At 38.4% G+C, this 24,398-nt stretch overlaps 3 pseudogenes; 1 reads left to right on the forward strand and 2 right to left on the reverse strand.

Annotated features, from left to right (window-relative positions):
- Positions 1-13,899: 13,899 nt before the first annotated feature.
- LOC143658336 (uncharacterized) lies at positions 13,900-14,742 on the reverse strand (annotated as a pseudogene).
- LOC143658339 (zinc finger protein 233 pseudogene) lies at positions 14,625-16,040 on the reverse strand (annotated as a pseudogene).
- On the forward strand, positions 14,781-15,087 carry LOC143658338 (large ribosomal subunit protein eL43 pseudogene; annotated as a pseudogene).
- Positions 16,041-24,398: the final 8,358 nt, after the last annotated feature.

Genomic DNA, 24,398 nt, shown 5'->3' on the forward strand with positions numbered 1-24,398 from the left:
CATTGACTGTACACCAAATATGGAATATTCATACATTAAGAATGTTCATATTGTATGTTGATCAGCTTTATTAATGAAATTTTTTTAAAAAAGAACCACTCCTTTTCTTAACCACTCCTGATACCAAGTTGTATTAGCTAAGGTTCTCTAGAGAAACAGAATAAGCAGGAGATATCCATAGATATAAAATTTATAAAAGTCTCTTACATAACCTTGGGAATGTAGAGTCCCAGGTCTGTTGGGCAGACTGCAAGCTGGAAACTCCAATGAAGGTCCTTAACAAACTCTCAGAAGAGGCTGGCTGGACAACTGGAATGTAAGAGTCCAAAATCCATAGGGTTGTGAAGCTGGCAGCTCCAATGAAGGGTCTGAATGAACTCCACATAAGAGGCTCACTGGCTGAAGCAAGAAGAGGTGACTGTCTCTTTTGAATCCTTAAAAGCCTTCTGGTGATTAGATTAAGTCTAATAACTGCATAAGACACTCCCCTTAGCTGATTACAAGTTCAATCAGCTGTGGATGCAGGCAATGTGATCATGATTTAAGTCCATGAAATGTCCTCATAGCAGCAGACAAGCCAGCACTTACCTAATCAGTCAACCTGGCACCACCATCTAGCCTAGTTGACACATGAACCTGACCATGGCAAAGACTAAGGTAAATCAGGATACTGGGTAAAGGATGATTTGACCCATATTTTCAAACTTCATTTTCTGTGCAAGACCAAAGGGGGTTGTTGTTTATTTGATGCAAAATTCATATTTTAGGTAGCACAGTGTCTAATTTAACTCATATGGTCAGTTTATTTGAACACCATAATTACATGGACTCTTGAATAGGGCATGAGATCTTGTTGATTTTAACAAGTTGGTATAATGCCCTGAAATACCCCCAGAATAATTTGGAGAGGAAATAGAGGAGTGTTTGCAGGGTACATAGGGGAGACTTAGGGAAAAGGAGGAAATATTTGGCTTCCCCATTTGTAGAATTCCTGATATTATCACAAACAGTGGGGAAGTGTTAGTTTGCAAGTTGCCAGAATATGATATAAGAATTGGAATGGCTTTTACTAAAGGGGAATTTAATGTTACAGGTTTACAGTATAAGGGAGTTAAAGCGTCCAAATTAAGGCACCAACAAGAGGTTACCTTCACTCAGGAAAGGGTGATACTTGTCCAGAACAGCTCTGTCAGCTGGAAAATCATGTGGCTGGCATCTGTTGGTCCCTTGGTCCTGGGTTACATTGCTTTCAGCCACTGTTCCTGTGGAGGTTCCTCACTTTGCTTCTCCAGGGCTGGCTTTCATCTCTTGGCTTCCCTTGGCTTTCTACAGGTTCTGGCTTGCTTAACATCTCATGACAATGTCTGCTAGGCTCCAAGCATGCCCAAACATTCATGTCTCTGTTCTCTGCCTGTCAGCTCTCCTCTAAAGTTTCTGTCATTTCTGAGGCTTCCATCATTTCTCTTGTTTCTGACTTTTTTCTCCAAAGTGTTTTCCCTTTTAAAGGATTCCAGTAAGCTGATCAAGCCCTACCCAGAATGGGTGGGGTTGCAACTCCATCTAATTAAAGATCACACCCACAATTGGGCATGTTACATCTCCATGGAGATAATCTACTCAAAAGTTTCAACCTATACTATTGAGGCAGGATGATTCCTCCACAAGATTGGATTAGGGGTCTGACATGGCTTTTATGGGGTATATAATACTTTCAAACTGGCATAGGTGACAACTAATTTAATAGCCTGAGTGCTCGATCTTGAGACTCACCCTTATGAAGCTTATTCCTGCGAGGAAAAGTTGAGCTTACTTATAATTATACCTAAGAGCCACCCCCCACAGAACCACTTGTTGCTTAGATGTGACTGAAATCTCTAACCCAACTTGGTGGGTGAACTCACTGCCCTCCCCTCTACATGGGACATAAGTCCCATGGGTGTAAATCTCCCTAGCAATGTGGTACCTGATTCCTGGGGATGAGCTGGGACCTGGCATCATGGTATTGAGGAAGACTTCTTAACTAAAAGGGGGAAGAGTGAAATGAGACTAAACTTTCAGAGGCTGAAAGATTTCAAAAGCAATCAAGAGGTTATCCTGAAGGTTATTCTTATAATATATATATTATTATAATATATAATATATATATTATATATATATATATATATACCCCTTTTTAGTCTATGGTGTTCTGGAGTGGCTAGGTTGAAGTACCTGAAACTGTTGAACTTTGCTCCAGTATAACCTTGATTCTTGAAGATGATTGTATAACTATATAGCTTTTACAATGTCACTGTGTGATTGTGAAAACCTTGTGTCTGAGGCTCCTTTTATCCCGGGTGTGGACATATGAGTAAAAACATAAGGAAATAAAATAAATAAGTAATGGAGGGATAAAGGGTAACAAAAAAATTTGGTGATCTAGTTTACAAGCTGCCAAAATGCAATATACCAGAAACAGAATGACATTTAAAAAGGGGAATTTATTAAGTTGTAAATTTAAAGTTCTAAAGCCATGAAAATGTCCAAATTAAAGCAAGGCTATAGAAATATCCAATCTAAGGCATCCAGGGAAAGATACCTTGGTTCAAGAAGGCCAATGACATTCAGGGTTTCTCTTCTTAACTGAAAAGGCACATGATGAACATAGTGATGTCTTCTCTAGCTTTCTCTCCAGGTTTCTTCTTTCATGTAGGTCCTCCAGGGGCGTTTTCCTTCTTCATCTCCAAAGGTCTCTGCCTGCATGGGTTCTCTCATAGCTCTCATGGCTCTCAAGCTTTTTCCAAAATGCTTCCTCTTTTAAAGGATTCTAGTAAACTAATCAAGACCTACCTGGAATGGGTGAAGTCACATCTCCCTCTAAGTGCAGGCTAATATCCACAACTGGGTATGTCACATCTCCATGATGCTAATCTAATCAAGTTTCCAGCCTATAGTGCAGAATAGGTATTAAAGGAAATGGCTGCTTCCACAAGATGGATCAGGATTAAAACATGGCTTTTCTAGGGTACATAACCCTTTCATATTGGCACAATTGGGTAGATTGAAATACAGGTGGCCAATGAGAGGGAGGGGTAAGGGGTATAAGTTATACAAGGTTTTTTCTTTTTTCATTTTCTGGAGTGATGTAAATGTTCAAAAAATAAACATAGCGATAAATACCCAACTATGTGGTGATATTGTGAGCCATTGGTTATATAATATGGTTGGACTGTACATGTGTGAAGATTTCTCTCTCTCTCTCTCTCTTTATATATATATATATAAAGCAGTTGCTGCCTCCAGGGTTGGAGACTTGATATGTTACCACCACCTTAGGTAAAACTGTCAAAAGAAAGAAGAGTGAGAGGTGAAGAACTATGGCTTCTCCAAAGCAGGTGAGAGGGGTATGTATGCGGTAATGAGGGGTGGTTCAGGTTGGGGATTAAAATTGGTTGGGGATTAAAATTGCAAGCAGGGTGAAAAGAATGGGCTGTCAGACACAAGATATTACAGATGATAGAGACTGAAAATGGTGTGAATGCAGGAGGGAGGCCTGGTGTAAAGTGCTGGAGCCTGAGCATGGTGAAGAGAGCATCCAGTATCAAGGCAATCCAGACCAGAATTTCAGAGCCAGAGCATGATGAAGATGGAGGATTGAAGTGTCAGAGAACAAGCAAGGTGAGGAGGATGTCCATGTGAAGAGGAAGATTGGCAAAAGGTGTTAAAGCTGATATAGAGTAAGAGGACATCTATGTAGGGATTTGTGGTGGTATTGGGAAATTAGTTAGATAAAAGGGGATTGATCCCATAAAGCAAATACTAATTTTTTTAAATAAAAGCAAAGACTGTCTCTGTCAAAGGTGAGAGTTAAATGCATGAAAGGGGAGAAAAGAGGAATGTCTCTGTTGTTTGGATTAGAATGGGAATTTTGATATGCTTATTGTTTTTTAATATACAGAGAAAAATTTAAAATGCATGTGTGTGTGCGTTTATACACAAACTCTTATCCCCAGCCAGTTCTGGGATAGAAGAAAAGAATTGGGAACAATGATTCTCTGAAGTAGTGAGCACATCTACTGCCCAGATCTTGGCTTCTAATTACCGTCTTCCATTAAATGAAAGAACTCCTTATGAAAATGACTGATTTTAGGGCTGGGACAGGGAAAGTGAAAGGTGAGCCTTGCTCATTCTGTTGTGACGCAGAGTAAGGAAATGCTTTAAGAATGATGGGAACTTATCATTGGATACAGAAATCAGGTTGAAGAGACTCCCATCAAATACACAATGAAAGTAACTGGTCATAACACATTGAATAGAATAGAAATAGAGATGCCTATGTTGATATTAACAAATAAATAAAATGAAGGTCTAATGAAGAACAGAATTTTATGCAGTATCAACAAACTTTTTCATCATAAAAGGGAAAAGAGTACTTTTACATGGTAGATGTTCTAGTCTGCTATCTGCTGGAATGCAATACACCAGAAATGGAACAGCTTTTAAAAAGGGAAATTTAATGAGTTGTTGGTTTACAGTTCTAAGGCTGTGAAATGTCCAAATTAAAACAAGACTAAAGAAATGACCAATTTAAAGCATCCAGAGAAAGATACCTTGGTTCAAGAAGGCTGATGATGTTCTGCATTTCTCTCAGCTGGAAGGGCACATGGCAAACATGGTGGCATCTGCTAGCTTTCTCTCCAGGCCTATTGCTTCGTGAAGCTCCCTGGGAGGCATTTTCTTTCTTCAACTCCAAAGGCCGCTGGCTGGTAGACTCTGTGGTTCTCTCATCCTTCTGTCATGGTTCTGCAGCACTCTCCTCATTCTCAAAAAGGACTCTCTCTCCAAAATGTCTCTTCTTTTATATGATTCCAGTAAACGAATCAAGACCCACATAGAATGGGTGGAGATATGTCTCCATCTAATCAAGTTTAATGCCCACAATTGATTGAGCCACATCTCCATGAAGATAACCTACTCAAGATTCCAACCTATAGTACTGAATAGGGATTAAAAGAAACCATTGCTCTCACAAGACTGATTAGGATTAAAACATGGTTTTCCTAGGGTACTTAAATCCTTTCAAACTGGCATAGTAGAGATCTGGCAGACATCGCATTGGTCTGATTAAAATTAACATCACCATGAATAGTATAAATCAAAATGTGTGCCGAAATACCACATCATCACCTATGTGATGTATCACCCAATGATGCATAACCTGATTTTAATTGTGGTGAAATAGCAGAGAAGACCAAATTGAGAGTATTTCTCCATACATAATAACAAAATAGCTAGCACATAATTCTCAAATGTGTCAAGGTCATTAAATCAGAGAAACCAAAGCTGAGATGACAACTTAAATACATTATGGGATCCTGGATTGATTCATTTTGCTATAAAGGAGATTATTCTGATTACTGGTGTAAAATGAATGAAATCTGTTGATTAGGTGGTAATAATGTGCCATCCTGATTTTTGCTAACATATTAAGTTTATGTAGGAGAATGTCCATACATGTAGGTTATACATATTAATGTATCCAGGGGTGATAGGGCATCACAGCATCTTATTCTCAAATACTTCAGGAAAATGAAGTTGTGTGTAAATGAACCCATAACTTTGGTGTAAGTTTGACAAAAAATGTTTCAAAATGAGAGAGAGTGTGCTATCTAGCTATAGGAATTACCTTTTTGGGTAATTATGAAACCAGCTCCTAGTAAGACTCTTTGTATTGATCAGGATAGGAATCAAAAGCTGTTTCATGTGGTAACAGATAAACCCTGAAATCTTGCTTGATGCAAGAAAATTTATCTCTTGCTCAAGTAAATTCCAATAATGGTCAGACAGTCTTTCATATTGCAGCTATATAATATGGAGTAAGTGGCATCCATGATCCTGCTATGATAACTAATTTCATGCATCAATTTGTCTAGGTTATGGTGCCCAACTGTTTGCATCTGCAAGGTTTGCGTCTTGTAGGATTTGATTCATATACCTTCAACAAAACAGACTGCTCATAGCAATATAGATAATTTCCTCATCCAATAGGCTAGAGAGATTAAATGTGAGAACTGAGTGTTTCTGAGGGCAGAAAAATTTCTGCCTCTCAACATTCATTGTTGCTGGAATTTCCAGCCAGCCAGCTCTTCCTCTGGAGAATTCAGAGGATATCTAAAATCACCTTTACCAGAGCTTCCTGTGCATGGTCTGCCCTCTGAAGTTCAGACTTGACAACCCCCCTGGTCACATGAGCCAAATCCTCATAATAAATCATACATATAAATAAAACATACACACAAATACATACGTACATTCACACATACATATATCTTGTCGGTCCTTTTTCTTGGGAGAGCATGACTAATAGACCTAGTTAGAGATCACTGTGTAAGAGCGGGAGAGGATGGAGAATCATAAGGAGTGGTTTAAAGGCAAGGCCAGAAAGTGTTACATATAGTTTCTGTCTTCATTTCTTGGTCAGAGCTCAGTCACATATCTCAGAATTTCATCTTCCTCATATGGCTCTGGATTACAGTTGGTCATTGTGAAGGTAATCACAGGAGATTTAAAAGCCAGAAGAGAAGGAGAGGGCATTATTCCCCAGAGGCAATTGCAGACAGCGGCATGAGCAGGCATGAACTTTGAAGCCACTTCCAAGTGAGCTTCTTGAGAATCACTCACGTTTACTCTGTAGACTGAGAGTTTGTAGGGATTTTCCTACAAACGTTAGATCTTCAGAAACTTTGAAGAAAGCTCTGAGTATTATCCACTTTCCTGAAGAAAACTGAGATTCTTCAGATTCCCAACAGCTTATCATTAAGATCTCGAGATCCCACTTTGGTGCTGCAAGCTGGCATTGGCTTCTCTCAACATTCCCATAGCCCTTACAGCAGTTGTGTATGTCTTCTATTGAATATATGAAAAACATGTTTTTGATTGGAATATAGAGAGTCTGTTTTACAGTTCAACCCTGAGAAGTCATTGACCATATTTACAGGATTTCTCTTGTGTAGGCTTTTATTGAGATCTATTATTGAAAACAATAAACTCTTCATTTGTATATGGTTTTCTCTTCCACATGAATCACTGATGAACTAAAATATATGAGTTCAAACTGAAGTCCTTAATATTTCTTTTTTCATCTATAAGGTGTCTTTCTCATGGTTTCTGAGATGAACATATATTTATGAACTCCAAATGAATCCCTTAGTTCATTCACTCATCATATTCACGGTGTTTCACCATTATCACACTCATTGTACTTAAAGAATTTCTCTCCTGAGACAATTCTTTGACTGTATACAAAATCATTTCCAAATATATAATTTAAATAAATTATCTTCTTTGTGCATTCTAATGAATGTGAAGGTATTTGCTCTGTGAAATTCTTTTCACTCTAACTTATATGTAAAGCCTCTCTCTTGAGTACTAACTCAGAGGACTTGAAGAATAGAGCTTAAACTGAAGCACTTTCCACTTTCACTGAATTTTAAGTTTTTCTTTCCAATACATATCTTCCAGTGAACAATATGGGAGCACTAATAGTTACCTCCCCACACTCCTTTTTATGGAATTTCTGCCCTGTGTGTTATCCCTGGTAAATACAAAGTGATCTAGTGGTAATTAGGTTCAAGTGTCAACTTAGCCAGGTAACGATGCCCTGTTGTTCTATTTCTTTGGACTTAAATCATCCATATGTGGAATTCATCTGTGGCTAATTACATTTGTGGTCAGCTAAGTGAAGTGCCTTCAATAATGAAGGAGTTGTTGTTAGCTAGAAGCTTAAAAGAGAGAGGTCAGAAGAGAACTCAACACAGCACAGCCAACCAGCTCAGCATACCTAATCTCAGCCTAGTTTGGAGATGCAGAAAGGAATTGCCCTGGGGAAAGCCATTGGAATCCAGAAGCCAGGAGAGAAGATCAGCAGACATCATCACGTGCCTTCTCATTGGCAGAGGAACTCAGATGAAAACTAGCTACCTTTCTTCTGAGGAACTATAAATTGTAACTAAATAAATCCCCTTATTAAAATCTGATTATCAAAGTATGAATCTTTGATGGACCCCAGAAAAGCCATATCCTTTAATCCTCATTCGAAATTGCTTGCTGGGAGCTTTTGAATTGCTCCCATGGAGATGTGACCCACCCAATTATGAAAGGTAATTTTCGATTAGACAGTTTCCGTGGAGTTGTGACTCCACCCATTCCCAGTGGGAATGATTTGTTGGAATCATTTAAAAGAAAAAACATTTTGGAAAGAGTCCCTTTTTAGAGCCACAGAAACCATGAAAGCCCACACAGCCAGAGACCTTTGGAAAATGTCCCCAGGGAGCTTCATGAAACAAGTAGCCTGGAGAGAAAGCTAGCAGATGCCACCATGTTTTACCATGTGCCTTTCCAGTTGAAGGAGAAACACTGAACTTCATCAGCCTTCTTGAGAGAAGGTATCCTCTTGTTTGGATGCTTTAATTTGGACATTTCATGGCCTTACAACTGTAAACCTGCAACTTAATAAATTCCCCTTTTTAAAAGGTTCCATTTCTGGCATATCACCTTCCAGAAGCTAAAAAAACTAGAACACCAATCCATCTCTGGTGTGCTGCATTCTGGCAGCTTTAACAAACTAAAACAGGCCTAAAACCAAATTCTTATAATGCACATCTATAGGACTTCTCTCCTCTTGGAATGTAATGATGACTATGAAGAGATAAGTCCTTACCACATTCATTATATTTATATGTTTCCTCCCTGAGGGAATAAATTGATGTTTGGGAAAATAAAAACTAAGTTTGTAGCCCTCAATGAAAGGCTCTTTCTGGGGTGTTTTCCATGCCAGCCATATCTCTAAAGTATTTCTCTATTGAAAACACTCAATTGAGTAAGGGGATATGAATTATTACTTAACTTAATTCCACATGTCATTACATAGGGTTTAGGCTTATGTGGAATATTATATGATGCCTGCATGTTGATTTCATAAAATCTTGCTAAGAGTCATTGTAACTACAAGAGTTCTCTCCTCTGTTTTTGAGAAGGATCAAAATCATGTGCAGTCTAACAGAAACTATCATACCAGTCATATCCATAGAATTTTAGTTTGTTAGTGCTGCTGGAATTGTAATACACCATAAATAGGTTGACTTTTATAAAGGAAATTTATTAAGTTACAAGTTTACAGTTCTAAGGGCTTGAAAATGTCCAAACTAAGGCATCCAGAGAAAGATACCTTGACTCAAGAAAAGGCTAATAGTTCTTGGGGTTTCTGGTCAGTTGGGAAGGCACATGACCATATTTACTAGCTTTTTCTCACAGCTTTTCACCACAAACACCTTCCCCGGGGTGTTTTCTTTCAGTATCTCCAAATGTAAAATGTCTTTAAGCTCTGAAGCTTTTTCCAAAATGGTTCCCTCTAAAAGAACTCCAGTAGACAGATTAAGATCCACCTTGAATGGGCAGAGATACATCTCCATGGAAACCACTTAATCAAAAGGATCCCACTCTAAACTGTTGAATCAGGATTAAAGAACAAGGATTTTCTGGGGTAAAAACAGTTTCAAACTGGCATATTCCACCCTCTGAAACCCCAAAGACATGTTCTTTCCAAATACTATACATTTATTCCATTACAATATCACAAAGCCTTAAGCAATTTCAGTAATGTGCCAATTTGAAGGTATTATGTACCCCAGAAAAGCCACATCTTAATTCTGATCCTATCTTGTGGGGGTAGCCATTTATTTTCATTCTGATGCAATATTGTAGGTGGAATCTGTTGAATAGATTATTACCATGGAAATGTGGCATGCCCAATTGTGTGTGTGTGTGTGGCCTTTTGTTTAGCTGGAGATATAGTTCCATCCATTCCAGGTGGGTCTTGATTAGTTTACTAGAATCCTCTAAAAAAGGAAACATTTTAGAGAAAAGTTCAGAAGTGTCAGAGCAGAGCCAATGTAGACATTTGGAGATCAAGTCAGAAATAGCCTGGGTGCTAAGAAAGGACCCATAGAACAGAGATACAGATGTCCAGAGATGCTTGGAGTCCAGCAGGTGTTGCCATGAGATACTAAGCAAGCCAGAACCCAGAGAGAGTCAAAGGAAGCCAAGAGATGGATGCCAGCCCAGGAGAATCAAAGTGAGGAACCCCCACAGGAAGAGAGACTGAAAGTAATGTAGCCCAGGAGTAAGGGACCAGCAGATGCCAGCCACATGACTTCCCTGCTGGCAGAGGTATTCCAGCCCCATCAGCATTCCTGGAATTAAGGTATTCCTGGACACCTTAATTTGACATTTTTATAGGCTGTCAACTTAATACATTAAACTTGCAACTTAATACATTCCCTTTCTAAAAGCCATTCCACTTCTGGTATATTGCATTCTGGCACTTAACAAACTGATACAAGTAACAATACAAATATAATACAAAGTAAAATCAGCTCAAAATCTCATCAAGGTTAGTTACATACATGGGCTGTCCTAAGGCAAATTTTCCTCTGGCCCTTGACCTGTGAAACTCAGAACAAGTTATCTGCTGCAAGTATGCAAAGAAGAAACAGTAATGGGATAGATGATTTTATTTGCACAGGGGGATATTGGAAAGAAAACATGGGTCACTGGGCACAAACAGTTCCAAAAACTTGCAGGGTGAACTCCATTAGATTTCAATGTCTGAGAGTCATTCATTCTCAGGGCTTTAGAAAGTGGCAGTCCCACCCTTTTCAAGGGCTGATACAGCAGCCCTGTTCTCTCAAAAACTGGGGTGAGGGTTTCAACCTTGGGGAACTTTGGGGAGACTTCCTTTTTCTTGACTTCACCCTCTCCATGCACCAGGGCAGCACCCAGAATCTCTGCCACCTCCAGGGCACACACTCAATCTATGCAGAAGCAAGACTCTCCCCAATCTCAAAGGAATTTGCTCCACATTCTCTGAAGTCTGGGGCACCAAAATTTTTCCTGAACATACAGGCAGAAAGTCCACCCTCTAGAAGTTGATGGGTAGGTCTGCTCTCCTAGCCTGAGATTTCTCAGCTTCAAACGTTAGCTTTTAGTCCAGACTAGCAGAGGTTCTGTTTACACAGGTCTCACAAGAAACGTCTCTGTTTTCCATGCCATATACATGGATCACACCCATCAGATAATAGAATCTTCCATAAATCCTTTCTGGATAACTCCATTTCAAATTCTGGCTCTTTATGAAATGGCTGGCTGGTTTGGTTAAATCATCATGTGGGGCACTATTCTCTGGGGTCTCCCTTTCTGGAAGCCCAAAGTTTTCCAGACTATCAGTTTCTGATTTCTTCCTACCCAAGAGTTTTGTTCTAAACTTTTCTTTTTTCCTGTCACATTTTACTACAAGCTGCAAGGAGAAACCAGGCCACCCTTTTTTCCACATTTAAAAATTTCTTCAGCTAAATACCCAAATAAAGCCCACACAGCCAGAGATCTTACCCAGGGAAGCCTTATCAAATGAGGAGAGAAAGCTAGTAGATGTCACCATGTGCCTTCCCAACTGACAGGTGTTTCAGATGGGATCAACCTTTCTTGACTGAAGGTAGCCTCTCTGTGGTGTTTTAATTCAGAAATTTGCATGAACTTAGAATGGCAAACTTGCAACTTAATATATATTCCCTTATTCAAAACTGTTCCATTTCTGGTATATTGCATTTGACAGCTTTAGCAAACTACAACAGATACAGACCTCTATCTGGACACACCAGATGTCCAAATAAAGCTGGAATGACTTCATTTACTTCATTCATCCAGAAATATCTCCTTGAAATTCATGATGAATCAATTAGTTCATTTTTCCTTTCTTTTCAAATTTGCCAGTAGACTATCCCCTAATATAAGTGATTATTTAATGCTCTTTTCTTGAAGATTCCATGAATTGATTTTCAGTCTGGCTATAGGGGGGAAAAGAATTCACCAAACATAGCAAGTAAATCCTCTGTTCAGGCATTATTTTTTAAAAAAAGCAATATTGTGGAGTGAAAGTGAGGAGATCTATTCATATATACTCTTGACTCAAAAAGAGAAATATATATACACACTCACATACTACTGTTACTTTAAGTGCAAAACCTTAAAATCCTCATTCCAGCACACAGCACTACCTATGAGATATTCTTGTCAAATGCCTAACTTATATCTAATAAAAAACTAGACATATAATTTCCATTTAATGAGATAGAGGAAACAGTTAAATGACACCAGAAAGAAGCAAAAAGACATAACTCCCAAGTGTGAGAGATTATATACAAACAAACGAATCCAATTCTGTAACAAGTAAACAGTAGGAAAAAAAATCTAAAAAAAGAAGCTTCTCTTGACTAAGAGAATATTAACAGACATAACAACTAAACATTATGTGTAGATTTTGTTTGACTCTTGATTCAAATAAGTAAAGTCATCCAGCGAAGGAGAGAACATTACTTCCCTTTAATATTACAAAGTCCTGGGCACAATACAACAAATAAATGTAAGAAATTAGGGAGATGGGGACTTGAATTATGACATGACAGTGAGTTCTCTCACAAATATCCCAGGTGAGGTGCTAGAGAGGTCTTCAACAGAGAAATAACAGATAAAACAAGAAAAAAGTATCCAGCTCCTCTAGCAAAAAAGAACTGGGAAAAGAGTGGTCTACTGGAAAATCTTTATTGATAACACTAATCCTCCTCTAACCAAACACCAATGTGAAAACTGCTTCTCTCCACCCCCCTGTGATATCAGCAGCATAAAGTGGAGATCTGAATCTCCACCCCCACCTTAGCAGCAATGAAGTGGTGCCAGGTTGGCCCTCCATTTCTCCCTCTCTTAGTCTCAGTGACTCCAAACAAGTTGCTGAGCCTCCACTCCAAACTAGTGACAAGGAGGCAATGTGAATTGGCCTTTCTTTCACAGAGATGGTGTCAGCAGGGCAGCAAAGAGAGCTGAATTTCCACCCATCCAGCCTCCACTCCTCCACTGAAGTAAAGAGGCAGAATGAAGCAGACATAGCACTCCAATTCCTTCTCCAGAGTGGTGTCATCAGCGTTTAATGGGGAGCTGAATTTTCACTCCTACTCAGCAGCACAAAAAGGCACCAGTCAGTCCCCTCCTATAACCCTTATGCCCTCACCTTTGTTAGTGTCACCAGAGTTCAGCAGGGAAATGAACATCCATTTCCACACAGCAATGAGAGGATGGAACTCTGGTCCTTCCATCCCTCAGTGTCAGTGTGGCTGTTAGGAACTGAACCCTCACCATACTTGCATGTTTTGCAGTGTGACTGCATGCCAATGAAGAGAATCTAAGGGGACCCAAAGTCTCATAACAGAATACACAAAATGTCCAAGATACCATTTAAAAATCATTCATCATCCAAGGAACCAGAACAATAACAACTTGAATGAGAAAAGACAATCAACAGATGCATTATCAAGATACTCATAAGTTGGAAATATGTAACAAGGATTTTAAAGCAGCAAACATTAAAATGCACCTATTATTTTTTCAGGCACTGGTTTGAAGTCATGATAATAGAATAGTAAACAAATTTCCTGACTTCATGGAGCTTATATTCTAGTGCACATGGATTTTGTCATGTCCATCACTATAATTTTGTTCAAGTCTTCACCTTAATCATTTTTAAGGTCTTTTTCCTGTGTAGGACTCTGCTAAATGTGAAAACCTTATTATAAAGTTTTTATGTTGCATCTTCCTGATAACTGTGACAATTACAGCTCTGCTTAAAGTACTGTCCATATCCATACAATAGATCTTCTTCAATGGAACTAATGACTGGACAGCTCAGCACATTCTTGCATTTTTACACTATATTTCAAAAATATTCTTTGCTGTGTGGATTTTCTGATGAAAAAGAAATTTAAGCTCTGAAGAACACCTTTACCACAATCACCACGTGTATTCGTTTTATCACCTTTAGGGACTCTCTGATGAACTTGAACACATACTCTTTCACTAATGCCTTTACCACATACAAACTTTTGTATGGTTTCCCTCCTATATGAACTCCTTGATGGAGTTGAAATTCTGAACTACAGCTGAAGCCCTTACCACATGCCTCATATTTGTAAGGTTTCTCTCCTGTGGATCCTCTGATAAACAAGATGAATTTTAAATGAAGACTTTCTCACACTCTTTATATTTGTATGGTTCCTTGCCCAAATCATCACTCTGATGGGCTTGAAGATGATTACTCCAGCTGCCCTTACCACATGCATCATATTTGCATGCTTTCTCTTCTTTATAGACTCTGGTGGGGCTTGGTAATGTGAAATCCAGCTGGAACCCTTACCACACATGCGACATTTGTATGGCTTCTCTCCTGTATGAACTCTGATGAATATGAAGATTTGAAATCCAATTAAAATTCTTACATGTCTCAAATTTGTAGGGTTTCTCTTCTGTGTAGAATCTCTGATGAGCCTGAAGATGACAATTAGGCCAAAGTTCTTATTACATACATCATATTTGTACAGTTTCTCTCCAGTATGTATTCTGTGATGGCCTTGAAGATTTGAGTCCCTCCTAAAGACCTTACCACATAACTCACATCGATATGATTTCCCTCCAGTGTGGGAAATCTGATGAAAACCAGAATTCTGAGTAAATCCCCTATCACATGTTTCCCATTTGAATGTTTTGTCTCCATGTGGGTTCTCTGAGGGCATGAAGTTATGATGTCTAATCAAAACCTTTATTATATACATCACATTTCTAGGATTCTCCAGTGTTGTCCACACAGTGGATGTTAATATCTAAGCTATGGCTCTCTAGGATCAGAGTTTGTTTGCCACCACATAGCAAAATGCACCAAGAAGGTTGGACTCATAGGTAAATATGGGGCACATTATAGTGCCCCCCTCAGGAAAATGTTGAAGAAAATTGAAATCAGCCAGCACACCAGGTACACTTCCTCGTGTGGCAAAATTGAAAGGAAAAGAAGAGCTGTGGGGATCTTGGCACTGTGGTTCCTGCATGTAAACAATAGCTGCTGGTGCCTGGACCTACAACACCATTTCTCCAGTCACAGTAATGTCTGCCATCCGAAGACTGAAGGAATTGAAAGATCTAGAAGCTCCACAATTTGAAACACATCTAGCCTAAAATAAATGGGTTAATTTATATAAAAAAATCTAAGGTATGACTGAACCCCTTCCCACACTTGTCACACTTAAACAACTTCTCTGTGTGAAAAAGTTCATACATGGGTCAGGAAGTGTTCTGATTGAAGCTCTTAGCACATATTTGACATTTTGGGGGGTTCTCTTGTGTGTTGACCTTCTGAAGAGTTTGCTGATGCAAACTCTGATGGAGACCCTTGCCACACCTACCAGCCCTATAGTATACCCCTCCTATATGAACACTCTGATGAATGGGAATCACTGAGCTATAATTGATACCCTTTCCAAAGATGATACATGTAAGAGACTTCTCTCTCAAGTGCAATTGCTGATGAAATTCAAGATAGAGCCAAGGTTGATGTCTTTTCCATTTTCATCAGAGGTTTGTTCCCCTAACTGGATTACACTATGCTGGGATTATTTCCACAATTATTATGGCTAAATATTTTCTCTCTTCTGTGCAGTCCTTGACCACCATGGTGATGAGATTCTTCTCATAACACATTGACCACATTTACACAATTTATTTCTTATATTCTGTTATAATTCTGTGACTCTCTCAAATACATTGACCTCCAAAAGTTACAGATAATCCTATTTGGAAACTCTTTATTTTGATTCCTACTGAACTCTCCATCTGAAGCTTCCTTAAATAGTTCTCATCTTCATAAACCTGAATGGATTCCCCTGCCTACATCTGACAGGGGGATCACCTTATTTTAGCAACTTGAACATCTTGCTTTGAGGATTTATTATCACATCTTCATCTGAAGTTAATTTACTTGTAAATTGTTCCCATATCGACAAGCATATAAAATCTTCATATAAAAGGCATCTTGGTGCTACTTCTTGAAGAGTCTTTGTCTCCTTTTCATTCCTTTTTCCTGGAAGGACAGGAGGATTAGGAGATGATGAGGACAAGTGATTGTTCAGAGATAAAAATAGTGTACATGTTGTTCACATTAGGAGACCATACACAATCACAGGGAACTCCAGCATGACCTTATCATTGGTTTTCCATACCTATGGAAACAAATATATAGTCACTAAGCCCGTATCCACTAAGTATTTAACAGGACTCATTTAGAAATATACCAGTATTTTGCATAAGAAGATTGCATTTAATAAACACATTCATAATTCTGTGAATCTCTCAGATACATTTTCCTCCAAAATCCCAGATGGTCCTTTTTGGAAACTCTATATTTTGATCTTTGTCCTATAAAGATTTAATAGAGGAAAAACTTTACCTCCCTGTCCACAAAAATAATCACTTAAAAATCCCTTCCTTTTGCCCTCCCCACTATGTGGGACATGACATCCAGGGGAGAAAGTCTCCCTGGTGGCATGGGAGATGACTTCAAGGGATGAGTCTGGCCCTGGCACTGTAGGATCAATAATACCATCTTGACAAAAAGGGGGAAAAGAAGTGTAGCAAATAAGGACTCAGTGGCTAAGAGAATTCACCTAAAGTTGAGAGGCTACTCTGGAGGTCACTCTTATGCAGCTTCAGTTAGATATTACTACCTACCATAACTTGCCAAACCCTAACTAAATCAATTCCAGCTAATCCTAAAGAACACCTAGGGTGATATATGAGATTCTACAAAGGTTCCATGCACTAGGGTAACTTTCCAGAAACCTACAATCTCCAGATGGGTGCCTGGACCAGATAAGTCCTGAAACCTAGAGGGCCCAGCCTCTCCAGAATATCAGATAGTTCCATCTCCCTACTCTGTATTAGTGACAAATCCTTCCAACATGGAAAAGTTAGAATTCCCATAGCCCACCCCTAAAGAGAGGGAAAGAAAGATTAAAGGTGATGGTGGAGTTATACAGAGAAGATAGGATTTAACAAATGAATATGATTGCTGAATCATTAAATGGATATGTTATTTAGTCACAAGTATCTTAGAGCAGCCCAAAGAAAAAACCCTAAAATTGTGGAATTGTAATCCATATCAAACTCTGAAACATGTTCTACAACTACAATTGTGTTTCTGTGCTTTGAAATATATTGCTTTTTTGTATATATGTTATTTTTCACAAAAAAAGAAAGAAAAAAGTCCATTGTGATGGTAAAAAAATATTTAAGCCTTCTAGCCTCCTATATTCTGGAGCAACTAGAAGGGAAAATCTGAGAGAATCATATGGTAGCCCAAGAGAAACTCTGGGATCTGTCCTGTAATTTGTTGAAGAGTGCTTTGAAACCTATTGCTTTTTATTTCTTTGCTTTGTATATATGTCACACTATACAATAAAAAAGTTTTTTAAAAAATTCAGCAGCACATTAAAAGAATTATACACCATGACCAAGTGAGATTTATTCCAAGTATGCAAGGATGGTTCAACATAAAAAAAAAATCAATTGGTGTAATATACCATAGCAACAAATCAAAGCAGAAATACTACGTGATCATCTCAATTGATACAGAAAAGGCATTTAACAAAATACAACATCCTTTCTTGATGAAAACACTTCAAAGGATAGGAATAGAAGAGAATTTCCTCAACATATAAAAAGAATATATATATATATATATATATATATATATATATATATATATATTTATATATTTATATAAAACAGAACATCCTCTTAATGAGGAAAGACTGAAAGCTTTCCCCCTAAGATGAGGAAATAGGCAAAAATGCCCACTGTCACCATGTTATTCAACACTGTTTTGGAAGTTCTAGCAAGAGCAATTAGACAAGAAAAAGAAATATAAGGCATCAAAATTGGAAGGGAAGAAGTAAAACTCTGTTTGCAGATGATATACCTATATGCTGAAAACCCTGAAAAATCCACAGCAAATCTACTAGAGCTGATAAATGAGTACAGCAAAGTGGCAGGATACAAAAACAACACCCAAAAATTAGTAGTATACACTAGTAATGAGCAATCTGAGGAGAAATTCAAGAAAAAAAATTCCATTTACAATTGCAATCAAAGAGTCAAATATTTAGGAATAAATTTAACTAAGGATACAAAAGACCTATATACAGAAAACTACAAGAAATTGCTAGAAGAAATCATTAAGACCTAAATAAATGGGAGGTTATATCATGTTCATGGATTGGAGGACTAAATATAGTTAAGATGTCAATTCTACCCAAATTGGTTTGTAGATTCAATGCAATACCAATTAAAATCCCAAAACATACTTTCCAAAAATTGAAAAATTGATAACCAAATTTTTAGGAAGGTAAGTGTGCCCCGAAGAGCTAAAAATATTTTGAGAAAAATGAAGTGGGAGGTCTCACACTACCTGACTTTAAAGCATATTACAAAGCTTCAGTGGTCAAAACAGCATAATACTGACATAAAGATAGATATACTGACCAATGGAACCAAATAGAGCATTCAGATATAGACCCTCTCATCTATGAACATTTATGATCTTTGATAAGGCAGTTAACCCAACCCACCTGGGACAGAGAAACCTCTTCAATAAATGATGTTTGAAGAACTGGATGCAAAAGAATGAAAGAGGATCCATATCTTACAACTTTATACAAAATTAACTCAAAATGGATCAAAGACCTAAACACCCAGAGAAAGATAAAACCCATATAAAATATATATCAAAACACCTTCTTCCCCTCAAAGGACAAGATCAAAGACCTGAATGGTCAATGGCAAGAGAAGGGCCTACCAGATAACAGGATATGCTGACCAAACAAAATGAAGTAGGTTACCATTTCTCAATTTAATTAATCCTGTGATGCTTATTTTTTCTTTCTTTTCTATTCTTTTCTTTTTCTGCTTTCTTCTAGACCTTTACCATTCCTTTATCTGTTTAGGGCTTTAAAAGCTACAGTCACCCTTCTCACTTTGAACTGGTCTTGCAAAGATATTTTTCCTCTAATTCCTTGATGATGCATCTTCAGTAATCTCATCTTGTCACCAAAGCAGACTTGTTTCTCTGTTTGATGTGAGGGATCAGGTGGTGTGCTTGACTATATAGGGCCATGTTTTCTGACAATAACAATTAGGCAACCATGGCAAGACCACTGCTGCTTTCAATGCAGCCCTGATCTGTGTCCCGTACACTATGGGGTTCTCTCCTGGATCCCTTGGCTCTGTGCCTAGCAACTGCCTGGGAATTTTTTCTGGAGGACTGAGACTGGAGGCACCTACACAGATGGACATCAAGCACATCTAAGTGAAGGTGACTTTGCAATTGGGACTTTCCCTGTACTGGGTGAGTGATCTTTTATTGTGTTCACTTTGCTTCCTTTTGTTTTAATTAGCCTAGTGTATGAAAAGCTATTGAGTTGATTCAGAAGTCATGCTTGTGGATTTGGTGAGTTTGAGTTCCACTTTGTGACCCCAGATTTGTGGTTCTCCTTTTGCATTTTACACAGGTCATGCAGTTTGCAGTTCCTTTTGATTTTGCACAGCTTGTGCAGTTTGCAGTTATGTGGGAAACCAGTTGTATTTCAGGAACTCCTACTCTAACGTTTTGTCTTTGCAATTTCTGTTGGTATTGCCCAGCCATGGGAAACTCTCAAAGTGTGCTGACTACATCTCCCTGGGAAGTACTCTCAATGAATGGTCTAAATTTGGATAGAGTCATTTAAAGAAAGACTTGTTTATACATTATTGCATCTCTGTGTAACCACAATTTTAACTAAGTAGAGTGGTCAGAGAATGGGACTCCTGACCTCCAGGTGATTATACAATTAAAGATGTATTGCAAAAAAAACCCCAAGAGATTAGAGGAAGTACCCTATATACTCAATCACTTGTAGAGTTGTGTAAAGATAAAGACATTGTAAAAAGATTTAATTTACTGTACCTTAAAGATTCAGAAGGAGCTATATGGAGTCTGTCACAACAGAAAAGGAAACCATAGAGGAGGCCTTAAAACATCATGAGGTATTTAAAAAGAGGCCTCTACCTCTCTCTCCAGCCAACACAACAAGCAAACTCACTGTCCTCCCCGAGTCTATGTGGGATATAACTCCCAGGGGTGTGGACCTTCCTGGCAATGTGTGACAGAAATCCTAGAATGAGTTGAAACTCAGCATCAAGGGATTGAGAAAACCTTCTAAACCAAAAGGGGAAAGAGTGAAATGAGACAAAATAAAGTGTCAATGGCTGAGAGATTCCAGAGTTGAGAGGTTATCCTGGAGGTTATTTTTACACATTAAACAGATATCACCTTGTTAGTCAAGATGAAATGGAGAAGCTGGAGGGAACTGCCTGAAAATGTAGAGCTGTGTTCCAGTAGCCATGTTTCTTGAAGATGACTGTATAATGATAAAGCTTTCACAATGTGACTGTGTAATTGTGAAAACCTTGGGTCTGATGCTCCTTTTATCTACCTTATCAACAGATGAATAAAACTTGTGGAATAAAAATAAATAATAGGGGGAACAAATGTTAAGATAAATTTAGAGCGAAATGCTAGTGATCAATGAAAAGGAGGGGTAAGAGGTATGGTGTGCATGAACTTTTTTTCTGTTGTCTTTTTATTTCTTTTCCTGAATTGATGCAAATGTTCTAAGAAATGATCATGATGATGAATATGCAACTATGTAATGATATTGTGAATTATGATTATATATGTAGAATGGAATGATCATAAGTTAAGGATGTTTGTGTTGGTTTGTTGTTATATATATTTTTAATTTGAAAATTTAAAAAATACAAACATACACAAAAATAAATAAAATAAAAAGAGGCCTCTAGATGAGTTCTGAGGGGAAAAGAGATATTAAAAACCTTACAAAAAATCCTTACTTGTGAAAAGGACCCATTGGATGACTCTTTCCCCATTCCCTCCACCTCCTCTATCTACTGGTACAGAAATAGTATCATATTCACTGTCTCGGACATCTGGGGTGGGAGGGTGTCAACTCTCAAAGTAGGTCTGGCAGCAGTGCCATTCCCACCTCCTCCATTGTCTATGAGCCTAGCTGGGCTTCCTAGCACTCCCCTAATACCCCCATATGATCCTATTGGAGGAATGGCCTCCCCCTCTTATATCCATAGTGATGTGCAATTGTGGACAGGCTGCAGCTGCTTCTGGGCAGAGAAATTTCCAATATGTTAGGGCTCTTTAGGAGTGAGAAGACAATGAGAGACATGCAAAACATCAAAGAACAGGCTCAACTTACTGCAATTTCTGTTAAAACACCCTATCCCTTCAAGATCACCCAAATAGTGGCTCCAAGGATCAAGGGCCATGTTTCAACTATGAGTCAGAGGGCCACTGGCAGAGAGAGAAATCTTGAGATAACCCTTAACCTCCGGATGCACCAGGCACTTGCTGTAAGTGCCACCAGCCTGGACACTGCACTGTCTCCCATATGGGGGCAGGACAGCCACTTGAATTCTGTTTGTGGCAAGTGAATAAGACTTGTAGCCATGAAATTAGGAATTAAATAGATATTTCTTTTTGTGTTTTGGTATACTAGAGTGGACAGAGGAACATTCCTGAATTCTCTAAATTATAATCCAGCTGCCTTGATCTCTGATAATGATTATATAGTTCTTATCTTCTGCCCTGTGATTGTAAAAACTTTCTGACTAACCTTCATTTGTACCCAGTCATCTGGTTTTACAACTTTAGAGTCTTGTAATCACTAAAGATAGCCCCTAATGTTTATTAATGAAGGCTCTTGGGCCAGCCCAGAGCTAACCCACCCCAGATCTAAAGTTATCTTGATAACCAAGACTGGATCTAATCAAAGTGGGCCTGCCTGACATGCACAGTAGCTTAGACTTTAACATACAAGTCACCTATATCTCTTTGCATTTCCTTACACATGTTCTGTGACTAAGCATGTAATCAATCTGTGCATGGGCAATAATTAAATCACCTCTATATCAACTGGGGCCACTGTGCTCATTATGCTAAACCCTGTCCATCTTTTTCTCTAATAAAACTATCAGAATTACTGCAGTTCAGGGAGACAGATTTTGGACGCCAGACCATGTGCTCTCTTACTATGTGCCTAGTAATAAACTCTTCCTCTCTTTGAAACCCCAGTGTCTCAGAACTTGGTTAAGCAGAATAGGTAAGCCAGGTAACTGAAACTTTTGTGGCCACTGGTCTTAATTCAGTCTAGAGGCTCAGCAATGAGGATTTCTCTGTTCTGCCAGCACTCCAGAGACTTCTGGTGCTTAGAAAACTTCAAAGAGAGAAACAGTTTCCAGTTCCATGTCCAGACACCTGACTGGGTGAATGGGTCATCAGGGTAAAAGTGGATTGGGGAGTAAATAGGTGGTTTGAGTACCCTTGACATAGGCAAGGGTCATGCTTCCAGAACAATGCCCTTTGCTCTATACTTTCTGTCTTTGGATACCATACTAGACAGGGTTTGAAGCTGTGAGTTAATCCAACAATTAATTGGTTGTATTGAAATTAAGCAGGGCTGTTTAGGTGTCAGCCAGTGTGTTACCTAGGTATTGGTTAATTGTTAAGTTGATGCAATGTGTTTTATGTCTGTTTGTTAATTGATACACTCAGTGTGTTACTTAAATATAGCAAGTGTTAAGTGTCTGTTTAAATTAGTAAGGTGATGTATTACCATATTTATACTATCAAAGTGTTTTAACTGGTTGTTTACTATAGAAGTCTTTTAAAATGGGAAATTATAATTTTAATAGCATTTCTCTGGGCTGCATCTTGAATAATTGGAGAAATTTTAACTATGAGCCTATGAAAAGCAAAACTTAGTTCAGTAACATAGTCTGGCCACAATATAATTAAGAGTCAGGAGAGATGACTTGAGAATGGCTCTGTAGATAAGAGCATCATATTACAGTTAGAACTGTTCTGTAAAATAGAGCAGAAACAGGATGAGATGATGTATGTTCAATCCTTTGACTCTCCCAGAAATGAATGTTGATGAGAAAATAAAACATTTTACCTGTAAAGATAGATGGAGAAAAGAAAAATGTCCTTCCTGACTCAAATCCAGATGACTCAGTAGAATCATAATTAACTCCTTCATCTGTTCCACCTCCATCCTATAAGAAAGGGGTTGACAGATCAGAAAAGAGGAACATCTCCTACCTCTTCCTCATCCTGTTTGGTATCCTCTTTTATCAGAAGGAAAACAGCCTGAAATAGGAATAGGGTCTCCCCTCCCATACCCAACAGGGTACTCAGTTTGGCTAAGGTTTCTCTTTAAAATCAGTAGCAGGGTCACAGGAAAAACTTTTACCTCTCCAGCAAGTGCATGTAGTAGTAGACAAACAGGGAGGCCTAGAGTATTTGTGTATGTGCATACCATATTCTCCACATCAGATTTATATAACTGGAAAAATAATACCCCATTCTACAGAGAGGACCCAAAGAATATGGGGAGCCTAATTGCTTCAATATTTGGAGCCTATAACCCAAGTTGGGTTGATATTCAGGTCTTGTTAAATACCTTGATAATGAAAGTAGAATGGAGAATGGTAATAGAAAAGGCAAAGCAGGAAGCTGATAGGAAACAGGGAGAAAATCCTGGCAACCCAGTGTATGCTGGAGCAAAATCCACTCAATCCAGATGAAGCAGGTGACCAGGCTATATTAGAACATTATAAAGAGTGTATTATGGCAGGCCTATGAAAAGGGGTCCCTAAAGCTATAAACTACCAGAAGATAAATGAAGTAAGTCCCTCAGTTTTTCTTGAAGGGATTTATAGCACCTACCAGCACCACACAGACATAGATCCAAAAAGTCCAGAAAATGCAGAAATTTGAATATGATTTTTATTACTCAGAGTTTTCCTGATATATGGAATAAATCACAGAAAATAGACAATGGACTAGAACTGCCTATCTCTAAGTTGGCTGAACTCATTTTTAATTTTATAACAACAAGGATCAAGTTAAAAACTGGTACTTTCAAAAGCAAGTAGCACTGGAAGATCGCTACCTCAGGAAGCAAATGGCACTTCTCAAGGCACTAATGAACAGAGGACAACCAGGACAAGACAACAGGAAGACAGTAAAAGTCCTGGGCCCCCTCAAGAGTCTGGAGGAACTCTTATGGAATTAGAAACCAAACAGTGTGTATACCACAGGAAAAAGGGGCACTGGAAGGGAAGCTATATAACGCACATTTCAGATGGCCTAACAAGATAATGGACTTGGAATGAAAGGGCCTAGGTGTTACTAACATCACTTAGTAACAACACAGGTGGGAAAACAATTAATTGACTTTCTTGTCAATACAGGAGCCACATACTCAGTATTAAATAAAAAACAGAATGCAATTTTCAACCAATCAGTTACTATAACTGGAGTATCTTGTAAGAAAGCAAATAAGCCATTTTTGCAGCCACTA

Source organism: Tamandua tetradactyla, chromosome 16, assembly GCF_023851605.1.
Source record: "Tamandua tetradactyla isolate mTamTet1 chromosome 16, mTamTet1.pri, whole genome shotgun sequence".
Classification (NCBI taxonomy): domain Eukaryota; kingdom Metazoa; phylum Chordata; class Mammalia; order Pilosa; family Myrmecophagidae; genus Tamandua; species Tamandua tetradactyla.